Here is a 17,710-nt window from a genome sequence, read left to right as displayed (position 1 = left end):
TTAAACACCTGAGGATCAGCAGGAATGTTAGCAGTTACACACGACTGAACACAAATCTGTAAACTGAGAACTATTTCCTACAGGCTTTCTTTCTGATCTTCTTTGAAGATTGTAGACAGTGCCTAAAAGCACCTTTTAAAATATTGCTGTAACTAGACACTCTGCTAAGCCTACACAATGGCATATCTACCCTTTTCTGATGCTATTAGGGGTTGAGTATGCCCTCCAAACCAGGAAATCTAAGGTCTAAGTTCTAGTTCTTCAGAATGTAGCCATAACTCAATAAAAAAGACTTTTACAGATAATCAAGATAAAATGACACTACATTGCCTGGGAATCCAACACCCTCTTCTGACTTCCGTAGGCACTAGGCACACACATAATGCACGCACATACATGCAGACAAAACACACATACACATAAAATTTTTAAAAAAATCTTATAAAAAAGACAACACAAGCTACCCAGGCCCACACTTTGTTATTTAGCCCTCACAAACTATACACACATAGTATTAGATCCTAACCCACAGTATTAGGTACTATATATGAGTCCATTCCAATGTAAGCATATAATCTGAAGTAATCAACTGGGGTGAGATACTTCTTTCTCATGTAAAATTATAAACACATATGGAATGAGTAACTCCCCACTCTTGAGATGCAGATTGGGAGAGTAATTTCTAAAGAACACAGACTAGGGGCCAAGAGGATGGCTTGGAGTAACCTCCCCCAGGGAGACAGAAGGTGGAGGTGAGAGGACTGGGGCGGGGAAGGCTGGTACCCAGCAGCCTTCCCTAACTGCCAGAAAGAATCAATCCCAGAAGTTGTCCTCTGACCTCCACCCACTCAGAGATGCATGCTCCCAAATAAATAAATAAAGCGGCTGGAGAGCTGGCTCTCAGAAGTTAAGACAATTTGTTGTTCTTGCAAAGGACCCGAGTTCAGTTCTCAGCACCACATGGTATCTCACAATCATTCCAAACATCCCAGCTCCAGGGATCCAACACCGTCTTCTGACTTTCACAGGTACCAAGCACACACATGATGTACACCCACACATGCAGACAAAACACACATACACATAAAATAAAAAACCATATAAAAATACAGATTAGGTTTTCAGTGGAGAAAAATCTGATAACCACAACCTCAGCCTGGTGATCAAGGCCATGGCCATCACTGAGTCAAATTATGGTACTTTGCCCTCCATGGTCTTCCTCTTAATAAGCCATAACCTAGTCTTAGCATAAGAAAACTGTAAGGTAAATTCTAACAGTGAAGCATCCTACAAAGTACCTCCTGGTTCTCTAAATGTGTTGAGGTCAGCTGGGTGTGGTGGTGCAGCCCAGCTACTCCGCAGGAAGATCACTGATGCCATTAGTCTTGAACACAGTGAGAACCCCACCCCCCCCCCCAAGCCAAGTCCTCATCTCAACAGTGATAATAAACTGAAACTGTCAAGGTCTTTGAAAATGGAAAGTCTCCACAGAACCCCAGAATCAAAGGATGAAGTGATACCCACACCACTGAGGGTTCCACCAAAGGCAATCATAATAGAAAAATGCCAACTGCCTGAGGAATCCCATGTAGACAGGGCTACATGTTCCCAATCAGAGGAACAGAACCCAGTGCCAGCCAGCCACCTCCTCAACTTCACGAGGACAGAGGAAGAGATGATTCTCCATGTAGGGAGAAGCCTCGGGAACTAGCAGGCACCTGGATTCTCTGGTGTTTTCATGCCTCTGGCCTCAGACTCTGGCGACATATCTGCTTTCTGTTCAGGTGTGATAACAAAACAAGGCCACCAGTGAGGCAGGTATTTCCCAGGTGTTCCAATTAGTTCCTACAACTGTCTAGTCTGAGGACACAGACACCAAGTCATAAACCAAGGCACTTCAATAATGTAGTTAAGAGACACACTTTTAAAAGGGAGGGAGGAGGAAGAGGGAGAAAGAATCAGGAGAATTGACTTCTCAAAAGCAACAATTCCAAAAAGTAGAGCGAAGAACTGGGACAAGCGAGCCAACAGAGGCGGGATGACCGGTACTCAGGACAAGGCAGAGACTGCACTGCCAGTCGGATAACGTGAGCCTAGAGTCATGACGTGCCCAGAAGTAAAGCTAGCATACACTGTTCACACCAAAGGAAAAATGTGTAGTACAAAGTAAAATCACACTGCACCTGCTTAGTTCTGAACAACATTTAGTTATGAAAATACAAGCAGTGGAAATTGAGAAAATATTAGATAGTTTCACTGAGAAATGATCACAAGGCAACTTTTATCACTCTTACACAGTTCAGGGCCCCAAACCAGGGACTGTGCAGCCCACTTATAGCAACAAGACAGTCCCCCTCAGACATGCCCACAGGCCAACCTGACGCAGATAATCCTTCATGGAGATGCTTTGCCCGGACTCGTTGTATCAAGTTGACAAAACTGTTACACAGGCTAGTGTTTTTCAATATGCAGGATAAAACTATTTTAGTTATGTCACAATTTTATTAAGATGAATTGGAATATGCTAATTCATGACTTTAACAACGGACAGCAACCAAACTACTCACACCGACACTAGGAAGGTTAAGGGTCCAGGAAAAATTCTATGCACGCACACACACAAATGTTTTTTGGAATATAAAAAACTCCTTCAAATAAACATTTGCACATTAAAAATATAAACACAGGCACTTGGAAGGCAAAGCCAGGTGGATCTCTGTGAGTTCGAGGCCAGCCTGGTCTACAGAGCGAGATCCAGGAAAGGCTCAAAGCTACACAGAGAAACCTGTCTTGAAAAACTAAAAAATAAAATAAAAATAAAAATAAATACAGTACTCTCTCCAAGATATTTCTATTGCTTCTCACTTTCAATCTCCTAAACTGAATCCCCTTCCTGACGCTCGATACTCAGTTAAGAGAACTCTGCTTTATATCTAAGATGACTAGTTCATTCCCCAACACCACTACAAGCTACTTTCAGACAAGAGGAACATTTCCCCTTGTCCTGTGACTCTCAACTCTGGCATCTAGTCTAGCTGGAGCCTGGCCTCTCAACTTCTAGGTAGGTGTGGTCTAACATACCCTCCTATTGGAACTAGCCAAGCAGGCAGGTGGCTCTCCAAAGAAACAACTGAGTCAAGTCAACTAGGTACCAAAAGTACGCAAGAGAAAATGCCACAATGAAATCAGTTATTTTGCACAACTAACATATGCTAATACAATTTAAGTGTATTCATAGTTCTGAATATATTTCTTTTTAATGAAAGGTCCTTAGGTCATTCACTTATTCCATTACATAGAGTAAAAGTCCATCACAGGGACCTTATCTGCATATGTAGGCACTGAGCAAGTCAAATGATACAGTAAAAAAATTACAAGTTAAAGGACAAAGCTGTTTAGAAACAATTCACGCGCTCTACTGGATTGAGGTTTCAGCTGTGTACCACTGTGATGGAACAAAGATTCTGAACACAGGAAAGGCTGGGCACTCCATCCAGTGCTGACACCTTCATACTCCTCCTGCATAGTGCAGTCCTACAAAACGAGGGACAGAGCATACACCCTCAAATCAGCAACAGTCATGATTACCAAAAGGAATCTTCCAAGGTGGCAGTGCAGTGGCTACTCAGAGCAGCCATTTCCTCCTTCCCAATACTGACACAGAACCACCGTCCATGTTTGAATTTAGAGGTCCCATTTCTTGAAAAATAGCTGTCATCTGACCCAGTCTCAGCCTAGGGGTAGATAGGCAGGGAACATCACTGAATGATGTTCAACTCATTCCAGAGCAGGTACCTAGCAGGCATGGTGGGCCTCTTCAACTCCACTGCTTTCCCAGCTGGTTTTCTCTCATTGGCTCAATCAGCCTTGCACACAAACATGCTTTAGAGAAAGCCAAGGCTCCACAGCAGGTGCACTCTTTCGATTACTCACTTATAAATGCTGGCATTAAGAAGTTTCTTTATTCTATCGAATCAAGTAAAAACAGATTCCTAAAGTTGACTTAGGGATGTCAAATAAATGCATATGAATTGTGAATCCTTGGGCAGTGTGGCCAGGAAGGTAAGGGCAATGGAGGGTGGCTATACCATGGGGAATTGCCTTCCCTTCCAGAAATTTCTTAGCTTCAGTATTCTCTCATAGAAAACAGGGCTATTATCTCTGCCTAGCAGGATTGTTGTGACTCTTTAGACATAATTAGTATGAAGCTCTTAGCACAATGCCTGCCCAAAGAAGGTGCTCAATCAAGAGACTACAGTAGCAATCACAGCTTTTACAGACACCAAGGCACAGCTTTAGAAGAGACGAAGTAGCAGGCATCTGTACCACCTGATGGACTAGGCTCAGTGGACAGAGCATACTGAAACTTCAAATTGCAAAGTTCTACCTTTCAGGTCATGCTGGCTAGGTAGGGTACTTTGAACTAGGTAAGCCATGAGCCATTAGACAATCCTGTAACTGAAAAATCAATCCTTCCTAATAAGAATTTATCCAGTATACATTGTTAATTGAGTTTCTCTCTTTGAAGCCATCCTTTATATTTAACTGGATCCTCTGGCTATAATGTCAAATAGGGGGCTCTTATTCACTGAAAACAAGGGCAAGAGATTTTAAGGAAACTTACTATATAGATAGATGTTTTGGTATGTTTAAAAAGGAAAATAAAGGCCAGTGCCATCACTTTAAAAGCTTATTTCCACAGATGCTTCACAAAGCCCAGACAGTCTTGACTTACTCCTAATAGAAGCACGTCGTTTCATGAAGACCCCAAGTTTACACACTCAGTCCCTGGGGAAAATATCATAACACAAGTCAAGGAGCTCCAATTCAAGGCTCAAATTCATATTAACTACTTGCATAGTGGGTGACAGTTCAAAAATCATGTCATCAAATCATCAGACAATTCTGTTTGTTTCAATCTTTATCAATGAACTTTTTGTTGAAAATTTTGTTAACTTAAAAAAAAAGGCATGGTGGAGCACATGGTAGGTGAAGTAGGAAAATTAGGAGTCTAAGGCCAGTTCATATTGCATAAGACCCAGTTTCCAAAAAGAAAAAAAAGAAATTTAAAAACAGGTATTTAAATAAATATTCTCGTATCAACTATTGCTTCCATTACATTTCAGAAATAGGTAAAAGCAGAAATCCAACCAGCCACTGAAGAAGCTACTTGGTACCACACACCTACCTTCTCTTCCTGGACCAATCTTGACACTTCTGAAGGACACTTTTCCCACCGGTTACTCTTCTTCTTTAATAAAGAAGACTAATGTAACCACTCAGATCCAATAGTTCTTTAATCTAGAATCTTCTTGTTGAAATACTGCTCTTTAATCATGTTTCTTAAACTTTACAACTCTGGTCTCTTTAGGTTCCCACTAAATGCTACTTATATTTCAACTAACTATTGCTCCAAAAATAATGAGGGAATACTCCAACCCTTGAAAAGTACCCCGATGCACTGAAGTAACAGGCAAATGCCTCTGCTCCCTGCTAGCATTCCTGTATCCAGCCATCTCTGAAGTCTCCTCTTCTCCCTTCAGCATGTGCAATTGATACACCCTCTCTCAATCACCTACTCCACAGGGGTCAGCCCAACTTTCCACCAATCTGAAACTCCTACTTTCTCACTAGACCATGCTGTACCCTCAAGGACTAATGTCCCAAGATATGGACTCAATGTTACTGCTCCCTTTAGGTCCATGTTTACAGAAAGCAGAATGTCAGAAAGGTTAAGAAGACTAAGTAACTCACCCTAATAATGACTAGCAACTGTGAGGAATCCACAGCTGATTCCAAAGAAGCATGGTGCACAAAGTAACATAAGTCACCTTATGTGAAGGGGTTTAATGCCTAAAGCCGAAGTTAATCAAAATACAGGAAGGTGAGGTATTAGTATCTGGGGAGGGAAAACTAAAAACTCTGAGAACTAAGATGAAAACCAGGAATCAATCACTGCATATTTTAGAACAGGGAAGATAAGACTTGAAAACAACTAAGAATTTATAAACCACTTGACACTTTATCTATACTTCTGGTTGGTAAAAATGAAGAGTTGAGGCAATACACATTTACTAAGCAATACATGAAGTTAAGGGAATTTGGTACAAGAAGCAAAGGAAGACATGACATGAGATAATCAAGTGATATTTAATTTAGCGTTCAGTTAAAGCTAATAGAATTTACTAGAGAAGTAAGGACTTTTGGAGAAACTGGATAAGGGTTTGAGAAAAGCAGTCCATTGGTTGCCAATCCCCACCAGGTCTGCTCTTCTGGAAGCCAGTATCTACTCAGCAAAGAGACAAAACCTACACCGGAGTAAGAAAAAGTGCCACCCTATAAACCAATTTTTAAAAGCTCATGTTTCCAGAGCTGCTCTCCTCCACCACCTTGTTCAGTTGTAACCCAAATAATCCGAAAGGAATTCTAAAAGAATCAGCAATCAAGTACTACTCTGGCTTTGTGAAGAAGTAAAAAATGGAGGTGGAAGGAGTGCTAACCAACCATTTTGACAGGCTTCGAAAGTTAGAATCTACCTTCTTCCCCATTTCCTAGTAACACCATTAACACCCAAGTCCACATGTAACAATCATTGAAAGCTAATATCCAAAGGCTTTCAGGGCAAAGGACTGGAAAGCCTGTGAGATGGCTCAGCAAGGCACTTGCCAGCAAGCTCGACAACCTGAGTTTGATCCCTAGAATCCCACATGGTGGGTTAACACTGGCTCCAGAAGAACAGGTACACAAATAAACAAATGTAAAAGGTTGTTCAAAACAAGACTCAACTGTAGTCCACGATCAAATTAGGAAAGTGTTCATGTTGCCCTAAGTCCCCTCACAAGGTGTGTACCTTACAGTGTGACACAGTTCATCTCCTAATGCATTCTTGGTTTGTTTGTTTGTTTTGAGATAAGGTCTCACTGTGTATCCCAGGCTAGCTGAGCCTGAGACTGGTGCTCCTGCCTCGGAATCAGGCTTTCTTCTTCTTCTTTTTCTTTTCTTTTTTCTTTCCTCTTATCTCCTTCCAGATTGTGAGGAGATCATCAACTCAAGCTTCCTGCCATAAATAAACACCAGGGGCAAAGGTGAGGATAACAGATTAGAATAGCAGTATTCTGGCCATCCCACAACTACATACAGGTTGCTACCAACAGTTGGGGATCCCTGATTGCATGTGGTCCCCAAGAGTGAGTGAGTGACTTCTTTCCCCTCATATGTTCATCTTAAAAAATACAGGACCTAAACGTGTAAAGTGTTTAGTTATTAAAGTATTCTGCTGGGGCTGGAGAAATAGCTCAGCTGTTCAAAAAAGCTTGCTGTACAACCATGAAGACCGGGGTTCAGATTCTAGCACTTGTCTCTCACACACCTATTACCCTAGCACTGGGGGGTGGGGGTGGGGGACAAGTGGAGACAGACTTGCTGGCTTACCAGTGTAACTGAATACATGACCTCAGGGAGAGACCCTGTCCCAAAAGAATATGGTATAAGGGAACAGAGGAGGACACCTGACTCCTTTCTCTGTTTACATGCACACAAATGCACACATTCACCTATGGTAATGGCAGGAGAGGTAGATCCCAAAATTGGTTAGCTGTTAACAAAGTGAATAAGAAAATGTATTCAAATACTTTACTACAAGAGGTTTGTGATAAAGCTCAGTTGGTACAGTAGTTGCCTAGTGTGCACAAAGCCCTGGGTTCAAGTCCCAGAACCTTCTGAACCAACTGTGGTAGCATACAATGCAAAGTTTAAGGCCTGAGCTACCTATATGAGACTGTCCCCAGACAACAAAAACTATTATTATCAAGACATCACCAGAGAGTTATCACTCCACACTGTATCTTCAAACTCTTCCAATGTTTAATGAAACATAATTTTTATAGAATTCAGGCAACTTCAGCCCTGACTACAAACCTATGAGCTATTTCACCATGAAGGCAAGCGATAGGACCAAAGACCCTGCATCTAAGCCAAAAGTATTAACTTACTTGGCAATGAAGGGATACAGAGACAGCAAAAGCAAAGCCCCAAATAAACTCCGACAACACTGCCTACCGACTGAAAAGAGAAGGTACACATCCTAGAGCCGTTACTCCCAAACACACACAAAGTAACAACAGTCCCTGCAGTCGGTACAAGGGGTTAAATTAAAAGACGCCAAGACTTAACTTAGATTTAAAGACTTGACAACTGGCTGTTATGCACCCAAGGGAGGCAGCAGCCCAGTCTACTTCCCAGCAAGAATGATTCCATTCAATGTTCCGGGTATGATGTATATTAAGCATACAATACAAAAGAGAATCGCTGTTCACACTGTGATTCATGCCATATTTAAGTTGAATACTAATACTTAAAACACTACCAAATGTCCATGCTAATGTTCATTGACCTAACTTAACCTTTGACCACTACAACCTTTGTAGTCAGCACCAAGACTATCCATCCATGGCATGCCATACAAGAAAATTTAAGGAAGATCCACTGGCTCCCAGTGACCTACAAAGACAATCTGCTTGCTACTTTCTACATTCACTCAACCAGCACCAACCAAACCTCTCCTAAAAGCCAGCTTATGTGCCTGGTAATGCACTGCTTGCTACTGAGGTCTTGCCTGCAGGGATTCTGTGTCCAGTGCAGGATACAGTCCAGTCAATGAACCAAGATTCACAACGCCAAGCATCCGGCAATACAAGAAACAAAGCCCCAGGCACCCTGTTCATCCACTTCTTTTTTTGTTTTTGTCGAAGCTGAGGACCGAACCCAGGGCCTTGGGCTTGCTAGGCAAGCGCTCTACCACTGAGCTAAATCCCCCAACTCCACTTCTTAACTGCACTCTGCGTTCAGGGGTTTTCAAAGGCTCCAGAGCCTCTAAGTATAGAAGCTCTCTGTTGAATCTCAACTGGTGTGCCGAATACTAAAGTAGAACCAGCCATTTCATCCCTGGCGGTCCACAGCTATGTCTACCCACCGCTTCGACATGAAGATCCTTGGGTCCGCTACCACACAATCAAGAACACATTTAACTGGAAGGAGGAAGCCACCCACAGTGCCCGGCTTTGCTCTGTTATAGTCTGCCTGGGTCTGGCCCACGAGTGGCTGCTTGATTGAACGTGCTCAGTGGGCAGAGCAGCCCAACTTGGGCTAAAAACACCTGTCTCCTCCTACACCTGGTGGCTGTCTGTGCTAACCCAAGTCACCTGCCACACTTCTCAGTCTTAAGCCACTGAAAACAATCAACATCACAATGATCAACACATACACTAAATAACCGGCAAATAATCCCAAAATCGATTTCAAAATTGACCGAATGTTACCAAAATACTATAGATAGTGAGCCGAGGTTCAGTAACAACTTAACCTGCATGCCTACTGCTGGGCAAAATAGCTTTAGCACCGAAGCAAGAGACTCGGTTTCAATTTTCAATTTTTTTGTCTCAAAAATGCATTAAAAAAAAAAAAAAGTGTGGCCGCTTGTTCAGTAATCTCAGAGCCTCTCCGAGTATCCAGCGTTCCAGTACGTTCTGAGAGCAAGGGCGATCTAGTTCCTAGTCTTGTTTTTGCATAATTACGTCTTGGAAACGCCATCCTACATTTGAATGAAAATAATTTTCTTATGCCAGGGGTGGAGCTCCGGCTCCCACACCAATCCTAGACCTTTCTCCAGGGCCCCCCGGGTCGGGTCAACGGCAGCAGGGCTAACTCACATTTGAACCTGGTCCACGGCCTGCAGGAGGCAGCGGCGGGCAAGCCAACGGCCTGAGGGAATAACAGCAGCACCTCGCCAGCCCCGGCAGGGGGATGGCCGCGACCGCGCGCCGGCGCCCCTCCCCCAGGCCCGGGGAGCGGGGGGGGGGGGGGGCGCCGCCGCAGACACGGCCTCGGCGGCCATCCCCCTGCCGCGGCCCGAGGAACCGCGGCTGAGGTGGTGGCGGGGGGGGGGGGAGGGTCCCCTCGGACGCCCGCGCGTCCCCAGGCGGCGCTGCCGCCCGCGGCTACGTGGCCCACGCGAGGCGAGGCCGCGAGCGGGGAAGCAGCATCCCCCCCCACCCTGCCCCGAGAACCCCAGCACCACGGCCCGCTTACCTGCGGGCACCGCGCGCGGCCCTCACTCGGCGGACGTTCGCGCGGCCCGGGCGGGCTGCGGCGAGAAGCGGGCGAGCAGGGGGCGGGGCCGCCGCCTCGGGAGCCGCGGGCCACAGCAGAGCCCGCCGGGCCTCATGAATGAGACGCGGCAGCGGCGGCGGCGGCGGCCGAGCTGGCGCTGGGCTGCGTGCACGCCCCGCCCCGCCCCGGCCACGTGACGCCGGCTCCTCCCCCTGCCCCCGCCCCTCCGCCGCGGGCCGTGCGCCGCGGGCCCTGGGCCCTGGCGGGAGAGAGCCGCTGGCCCGCGGCGCGGGGCCTCCGGAGAGCGTTTTTTAAAAAGTTTCCTCCGGTCCCCATGGCAACCTCGCGGCGCTGCGCGGAGGGGTTCAGAGCCCAGCTGCCCCCCCAAAAACCCAAAAAACCCGCGTGCAAGGCGGTCCGTGGCATGATGGTGTGAAAACGTCATGCCGGTGTAACGCGAGTGCACGCCGCAGATCTGATCACGGCAGAACCCGTGGTCTTTGCTTATTTCCCCTCCAAGCTCAGTTATAAGACCTGTTTAAAAGCACACTTTAAGAAACGGCTGCCGCTGTGAGTGTTAGGGGTGTCCGCGGCTTTTTTGTCTTGTTTTTTTCTGCAGCCCGTTCTTGTCGTGGGAAGTAGAGATGGAAGCAAGCCTACGGCTTCACTTCTAAATGTCTGTTCATTTCTCCGTGTGCACAGGGAGCGTGAACATTCACACAGTCTCGGGGCCGTAGAAACATGCATTTGTTTTTACAAACTCTCTCCGGGGTGGGCCCTGGACACAGCAGTTTCTTTACAGCAGTGAAGCATAGTGGGCATAGGCTATGCTGGGGCCCAGGAAGCCAGTTCTCTCCACAGGCAACCACTCCATTCAAGAACCATGGTGTGGGATTCAATCAGGGCTAACTAAGGTCCCACAGAGACGTCCTAACCTACTCGGAATTTTCGCTTCAAGGAGGCTTTTCATCTGATTCACTGGCGAAAGAAATTTTTTTTTAAAGATTTAAACTTTCCAGTAACTGTTCGAAGGCTCTACTGTGGAGAAGTGCAATTAAAGCCAGAGAAAGAACCCAGTCCTCAATTTCCAAGTCAATACACTGGGAATAGTGACATCTTCCTAACCCAGGCGCTTTGAGTATTACACTTGATTCCCATGGAGGGGCAGAGGTGACTTTCAACAGGAATTGTAGAATGCGCTGCTACGATTTGTTTCCTAGCCTTTCATTCTCCAACTTGACTTTTCCTGTTTCTCTCGGGCTAGTCTCATTACCTCCTACCTTGGGAGCGGAATATTCTCAAGCTTCCTTCCTTTCATCATCCAGGAAGCCCTGGTCAAGCCGCCCTTCCTCTGCCCCGCCCACTCTGGGTTTGACAACTTACTCAGAAAGATTGGGTCACTTTTCTAATGTGTTCCTCATTCTCTGGTGACTGCCTGGTTGATACTGTCCCTGAGGCAGAGTAGGGACGAATTGAATATTGTTGAATGTCCCTGACTTCCTGCACCTGATACCTGTGAGGTTGGGACACACCCAGCTCTTCTCCCCTTCCTTGCCCAAGCCTCATCTCACCTTCTGACCCCACCACCTGCTGGTTTCATAGCCAGGAGCCTTTCCCCACCAATTGTCACTCTGCTAGACTAGATGTAGCTCAGTTTTGTTTTTTGTTTATTTATTTATTTTTTATATATGTTGGTATTTTGCCTGCATGAGTGTGTGGGATCCCCTGGAACAGGAGTTATAGACAGTTGTGAGCTGCCATGTGGGTGCTGGGAATTGAACCTGGGTCCTCTGGAAGAACTGCTGAGCCTTCTCTCCAGCCCCTTGTTTTGTTTTTTAACCAGTAGTCTTCTGCTATTTCAAAGAAAGGAGGTCTTGTTGTCCTTTATGTAGTTTGGTTTTGCCCTGGGGCTTGTGTTTTGTGCTGTTTTGATGTTTGGTTTAAGAATGGACACCAACTTGCTGGCTATGGCGGCCTCCCATTACAAGCCATGGAACAGCGTATTCTTAGTTATTGGCAAAGTCGTCTCCATTTATTTGGTGTCTGTTTATTTGCCCAAATAATAATATTCAGGGTTAAGAAATAGAGTGGGCATGCTTTGCTAAACTATTATTAAACTGTTTCTAGGTAATACCTAAACTTATTGTTGTTACATGATGAAAAACAAAACAAAACAAAACACCAATGTATCAAGAAACCCAAAGTGATAGCAGCTAACATCTTGCATGGTATCTTACAGTGCTCTTCACTTTAAATCTTGGAAAATGGGTGTTTTGAATATTAATAGGCCACAGTTTTCAATATAAACCTGAACTTTATTTCAGCTAATATTTATAAAATATGTTTTCTCGTGTGAAATAAGATCTAGTTCCTGATCAGTAAGTGACAAAGTTTAAAAAAAATAGTGGGCATCTTCTCCAATACCATCTTCAGTGAACTCCCCCTTACTCCTGACTGTGCTCCTGAACTTGCCTATGTCCATATGTGAGTTACTGACCTCGAATAGTGGACATCAACATACATGTAAACTGCTCATGCAAGGGCACCTCAAACTTTAATTAGGCTTAATTTCCACAAAGATCTGTTTCATTCCAACAGAACATCTGGAGCTCTAATGTATATCAGCTATCTTTCATGTGAGGTTAATTTGTCTTATTTTTCATCTTTAAGCTTAGTAAATCTGAGAAGGATTTGATAAGCTGTAAGATCTGTAAAGATGGAGTTGGACCATCTCCCTTTTTTTTCAGCTTAGGCGACACCCCCTTTCAAGCTATCTGCGTATCCCACTGAGGCAGCATTACCCGGCTCAGCTACATGTGGAACACCATGAAATTTCTCCTGCCTTTGAAAGCCCGCCCCTCCTCCACTCATGATACTGTCCAGGCTCCAACATGGTGGACTCCTTTTGGGACCTACATCTCATGAGACACTCTTGACCACCATTTTGTTCTTGAGGTTCCCCGCTACGTTCATCAGCTGGACACCTCTGAAATCTAAGAGCTCGAGCTGGGTGGCTTTCACTATCACGGCAAAGTCCACAGTGATGTCAGAGTCCGTCCATCCTTGGCACTTCCCTTTGAGCCCGGTCCAGAATCTCCTAGCCCAGTGAGTGGCACTGCCGTCCGTTTAGTGATCTTTCCCATGGCATGTCCATCCTGTCTCAGCATTTCTACTGTCTGGCATTCTCTGCAGAACAGCCACAACAGCCTCTTCATTTGCCCAATAAGTGGCCTCCCTCTGGTTGCAGTAAATCTCTCCATCCCCCTGAAAGCCTAGCAAGGCAAAAGAGCTCTCTCCCCATCCCTCCAGGCAGTGATCCTAATCACCACCCTGTTGGCAGATCTGTCCTTGCCAATCCATTATCTTCAGGAAAAAGTCTTGAGTTCCCTAGGAGCACATCCAGAGTGCTCCCTCTGCTCCACTTTTCTCTCCTGTTCATCTGTTCTGCATGCGTCAGCCAATCCTTCTGTGATATGGTCACTTCTCAATGTTAACGTCCACAGTCCTTTCATTTTCCTCTTTACAAGAAGTCAGCGGGCATTCCACTCGATCAGGGAAGTCTGCTTGTGAGATGAAAAGCAGAAGTTGTCTGCAAGACATTTCCTTTCTGCTTTTTATTTCCAAAACTCTAAAATTACCAAAGAACCCAAGTCAAGAGGGAGAAGATGGACCTTTCAGGAAATCCTGGAAGAGAAGGCTTTCTCTGGAGTTAGGAGGGGAGGATCCTGCGCCCTCCTGTCTGGCAGCTCCGAGGACAGGGTGGGGTGGAGAATGAAACTTAGAAAAGCAGCTTTGCTGTTTCTGGCATTGGCATTTTCCGGGTCAAATGACAACCCACATTTCCTGTGCCATCACTGTATACCCAGCTCTTTTTGTAAGGATACTCAACCAAGACTGAGACATGGTGACTCAAATCAGCTCTCACAGCTTGTAACTAGTGGTGCTGGAAATTGTTCCCAGGCCTCCAGGACTCTGAAAGCTGTTTTTGGAAAGATATACTTTACTTTTAATTGACTCACAAGAGTGTAAATTTTTTAGGTGACATAGCATATAATTTCAATACATTTGGAAGAAGTGTAACGATTAAATCAAGAAAACTGGCACCAGGCAGTGGTGTCGCACACCTTTAATCCCAACACTCGGGAGGCAGAGGCAGGAGGATCTCTGTGAGTTTTGAGGCCAGCCTGGTCTACAGAGTGAGATCCAGGACAGGTGCCAATACTACACAGAGAAACCCTGACAAAAAGAAAGGAAGGAAGGAAGGAAGGAAGGAAGGAAGGAAGGAAGGGAGGGAGGGAGGGAGGAAGGGAGGGAGGGAGGGGAGGGGAGGAGAGGGGAGGGAGGGAGGGAGAGAGAGAGAGAGAGAAAGAGAAAGAAAGAAAGAAAGAAAGAAAGAAAGAAAGAAAGAAAGAAAGAGAAAAAGAAAACTGGCTTATCACTGAGATGTTTAGTTTCTTTGTCTTAGGAACATTCATAATATCTACAGGTAATTTTAAATATGTAATTAATTGATGTCAACCATAGGCATCCTCTGTGCCTTAGAACTCTAGCAGTTCTATCCAGTTACACATCCATCCCTGTTAGCTCTCCTTCCTCTATCCCCATCTCCCACACACCCTTCACAGGGTAATGTCTCCTTACTCTCCAGTTTCAAAGAGATCAGCATCAGCTTTCAGGTGTAAATGAGAATGTCCCCAAACATTTATTTTAACCTCTAATTCCCATCACCTTCCTTCAGTGGCTTCTACCGCCCACCCCCAATCAATGACTTTTTTCTGAAGCCCATAGGTTGCCCACGTAGAGATAGATAGCAATCGTAGCTCTTCCTCGGTGTATACCAGGCAATCAATGAACACCCATTTACCAATAAAGACGGATTTATTTTTCTAGGAAAATGCTTGTCTAGGGGTTCAGACAACCTCTCCTACTAAAAGGGAAAATACAAGGCTTCTGCATGACTTTAGGGACAGACCTGCCTGTGGTGACAAGGAAATGAAGAAAAGAAAGACAGACAGACAGACAGACAGAAATCTGGGATTGAGTGATTTGAGCTCTCAGCGGGAGAAACTGCACTACCCAGGAGGCTTGGCATGTTCGTGATATACAGCTGAACTTGGAGGCAGGGTTATTTCCCACAGCTGAACAAAGAGGTGAGGTTATTACGTACACATAAACAAGGAGGCAGAGTCTGTGGTGTACAGCCAGACAAAAGAGATGGGGTTAGTCTTCATAGAGAAATGTCTGGAGGGGAGCAGTCAGTCTTCAAGCCCTGAACCTGTCAGGGAAGAAAGTTATGATGGCCACTTTCTACACACACTGACAATATCCACACACAGACCAAAAGGGAAGGCTATCCATTTCCCTCGGGTCTGAGGCTAGCGTCCTGTGTATAGCTGATCCCGCAACAACACATGTTCACTCAGGACCTCACACGCTCAGGGATTCCTCCACCCCCCACACAAGGCGAAACGTTTAAAATACATTCTGGAAAAGTCTATGAATTGGCAAGAAACTAAGAAATAAAGTAGCAAGACAGGATGAAGGCCAGAAGCCAAAGAGAGCAGAAAGTCAGCGTTTGGCCTGAAGGGTATTTGCTAAGCCTGAATTTGAACATTGCTTCCTGCAACTCTGTCTTAAAGGGCAGAAGGAAAAAATACCACATGCTTAATAGAAGACCAGAAAAAAATGGATTGCCAGAAGCAAAAGGAAAGAATGGGGAAAAATAATAGGGTTTTGGTAAGCCTACTCTAAAACCTCACTAAAGTTGACACGTGTGAGCCATAAAGCACGTCTAGAAGGATTTTGAAGAATTTGGAGCACATCAATTAGAGTCTGTGACCATAATACAGCTAAGACAAGACAATTTTTAAAATGTAACTAGCCTGGTAGCACAGGGTTATAATCCAAGAATTGGGAGGGAGAGGTAGGAAGATCAAGAATTTGAGACCCGCTTGGGTATAGAGTAAAACCTTATCTCAAATGATAATAAAAATAACAAAAATTAAGTAAGAAAAGATAACTAGAAAAACTGATTGACTAAGAAAGTTGTGGTCAAGAAACAAAGCTGTACGGAAATATAGTAATGCTTCAATGTTATATATCAGATATTTGGTACTATGTATTAAAGCTTCAGAAGCAAAAACTAAACAAGTAATTAATGAGAATTGTAAGAGAAACCTTTGGAAATGTGAAAAGCTTAAAGGTTAGAAAAAGAACAGCAAAGCAAAGGAAATAGAAGAAAGTAAGTAAGGAAAATAATAAAACTGGAAACTAACACACAGCAGAAACAATACCTGCCCAAGTTTGTTTATCTAAGACTCATAAATTTACAATCCTTATGGAAAACAATGAAGAGAAAAAAGGAACACACCACTGTGAATAGCATAAAAACTATAGTCACACACAATCTAGAAATTACAAAGAGAATGTTGTTTTTGTGCTAATCAATTTGAAAACTGAATAAGGAAGTCAGGACAGAGTCATAATCATGCAAGAATAGCTACCCCAGTAGATATTTTCCAGAAGGAAACATTCAACCTGAAACAGTTCTGCCAAGGCTTGGGGTCAAACACTGGACTGGTAAGAAATCCCAGTCTCATACAAGCTGTCCCAGAGTGTGGGATAGGTGGTTTCTTTTTCCAGTTCGTTTCATGGAGCGAGTATTGCATTCACACCAAAACCTGACAAGAAGAGCATGAAAAAGAAAAAATCAAGTCCAATCTCACTCAGATACAGATGCAAAAACCCTGAATGACATTTTAGCATTTTCAACCTGGCGAACCTGCTACAAGTTGGGCTACAGTGAGTAAACCAATTAATGTAATTTACCACATTAAAGAATTGATGATGATCTGAACATTATCCACCCAGGACAAGTTCACAGAAGGCTAGGAATGCTTTTTGTTCATTTGTTTTATAAGACAGGATCTCACTTTGACACCCTGGCCAGTCTGGAACTCTCTATGTGGACCAGACTGGCTTCACAGGGATCTACCTCCCTTCCTGAGTGCTAGGATTAAAGACAATTGCCACCATATCTCTCAGGAATGCTTTTCTCGAAGGGTATTTATAGAAACCTACAGAAAATACCACAAGTCACCCTTTCTTTGGAAATTGAGCACAAGTGTTGTGTTTGCTGCATATTTTGCTCAGTATCAGGATCAAAGCAGTAGAGTGAGGCAAGAAGTAAAATATATCCAGACTGGCAGGGGGAAAATTACAAGGATGTGATGGAGTATGCAAATAGTCAAAAGAATATTAAAATAGTGAGCAGAATGTAAACCTTTATATGTTACTGGATGTCAGAGTCAACATACTAAATCATTAGCATTTAATGGCAATAAACAGGAAGTTTTTGTTGTTTTGTGTTTTTAAAGATCCTGTTGTATATTACTATTCTCTGAGACAAATGGCCACCATGCAAAGGTTTGTCATAGTTGGGTTTGTTGACGGTTGACATTCCCTCATGGCAGGAAGGACAGAGAAAGTCATGGAACCCTCACCTAGGCATCCAGCCATGCCTCTCAACCAGTTGTATGCAATTCTGCTCAAATTTCACATGGCCTTAGGAAGGGGATGGAATATATAGGCAAGGAAAAACTAG

At 44.3% G+C, this 17,710-nt stretch overlaps 1 protein-coding gene and 1 pseudogene across 4 annotated transcripts in view; one reads left to right on the top strand and one right to left on the bottom strand.

Annotated features, from left to right (window-relative positions):
• Nucleotides 1-10,195, bottom strand: part of Lpin2 (lipin 2) — a 75,611-nt gene extending 65,416 nt beyond the window's left edge. The window contains exons 1-2 of one of the 4 annotated variants that reach the window (XM_036173193.1): nucleotides 10,087-10,146; nucleotides 6,851-7,057 (exon numbers count right to left, since the gene is read on the bottom strand). The gene's annotated coding sequence lies outside the window, so the exon portion shown is untranslated. Of the gene's footprint in view, nucleotides 1-6,850; nucleotides 7,058-9,707; nucleotides 9,829-10,086 lie in introns of those variants that run through there. The other 3 variants (XM_036173199.1, XM_036173196.1, XM_036173198.1) reach the window with 3 other exon arrangements.
• Nucleotides 10,196-12,034: 1,839 nt separating this feature from the next.
• LOC118573504 lies at nucleotides 12,035-12,175 on the top strand (annotated as a pseudogene).
• Nucleotides 12,176-17,710: the final 5,535 nt, after the last annotated feature.

The sequence above is a fragment of the Onychomys torridus genome, chromosome 23 (genome assembly GCF_903995425.1).
Source record: "Onychomys torridus chromosome 23, mOncTor1.1, whole genome shotgun sequence".
In the NCBI taxonomy this organism is placed as follows: Eukaryota; Metazoa; Chordata; class Mammalia; order Rodentia; family Cricetidae; genus Onychomys; species Onychomys torridus.
The sequence above is the reverse complement of the archived record's forward strand: the minus strand, read 5'-3'. Positions and strand labels throughout refer to the sequence as shown.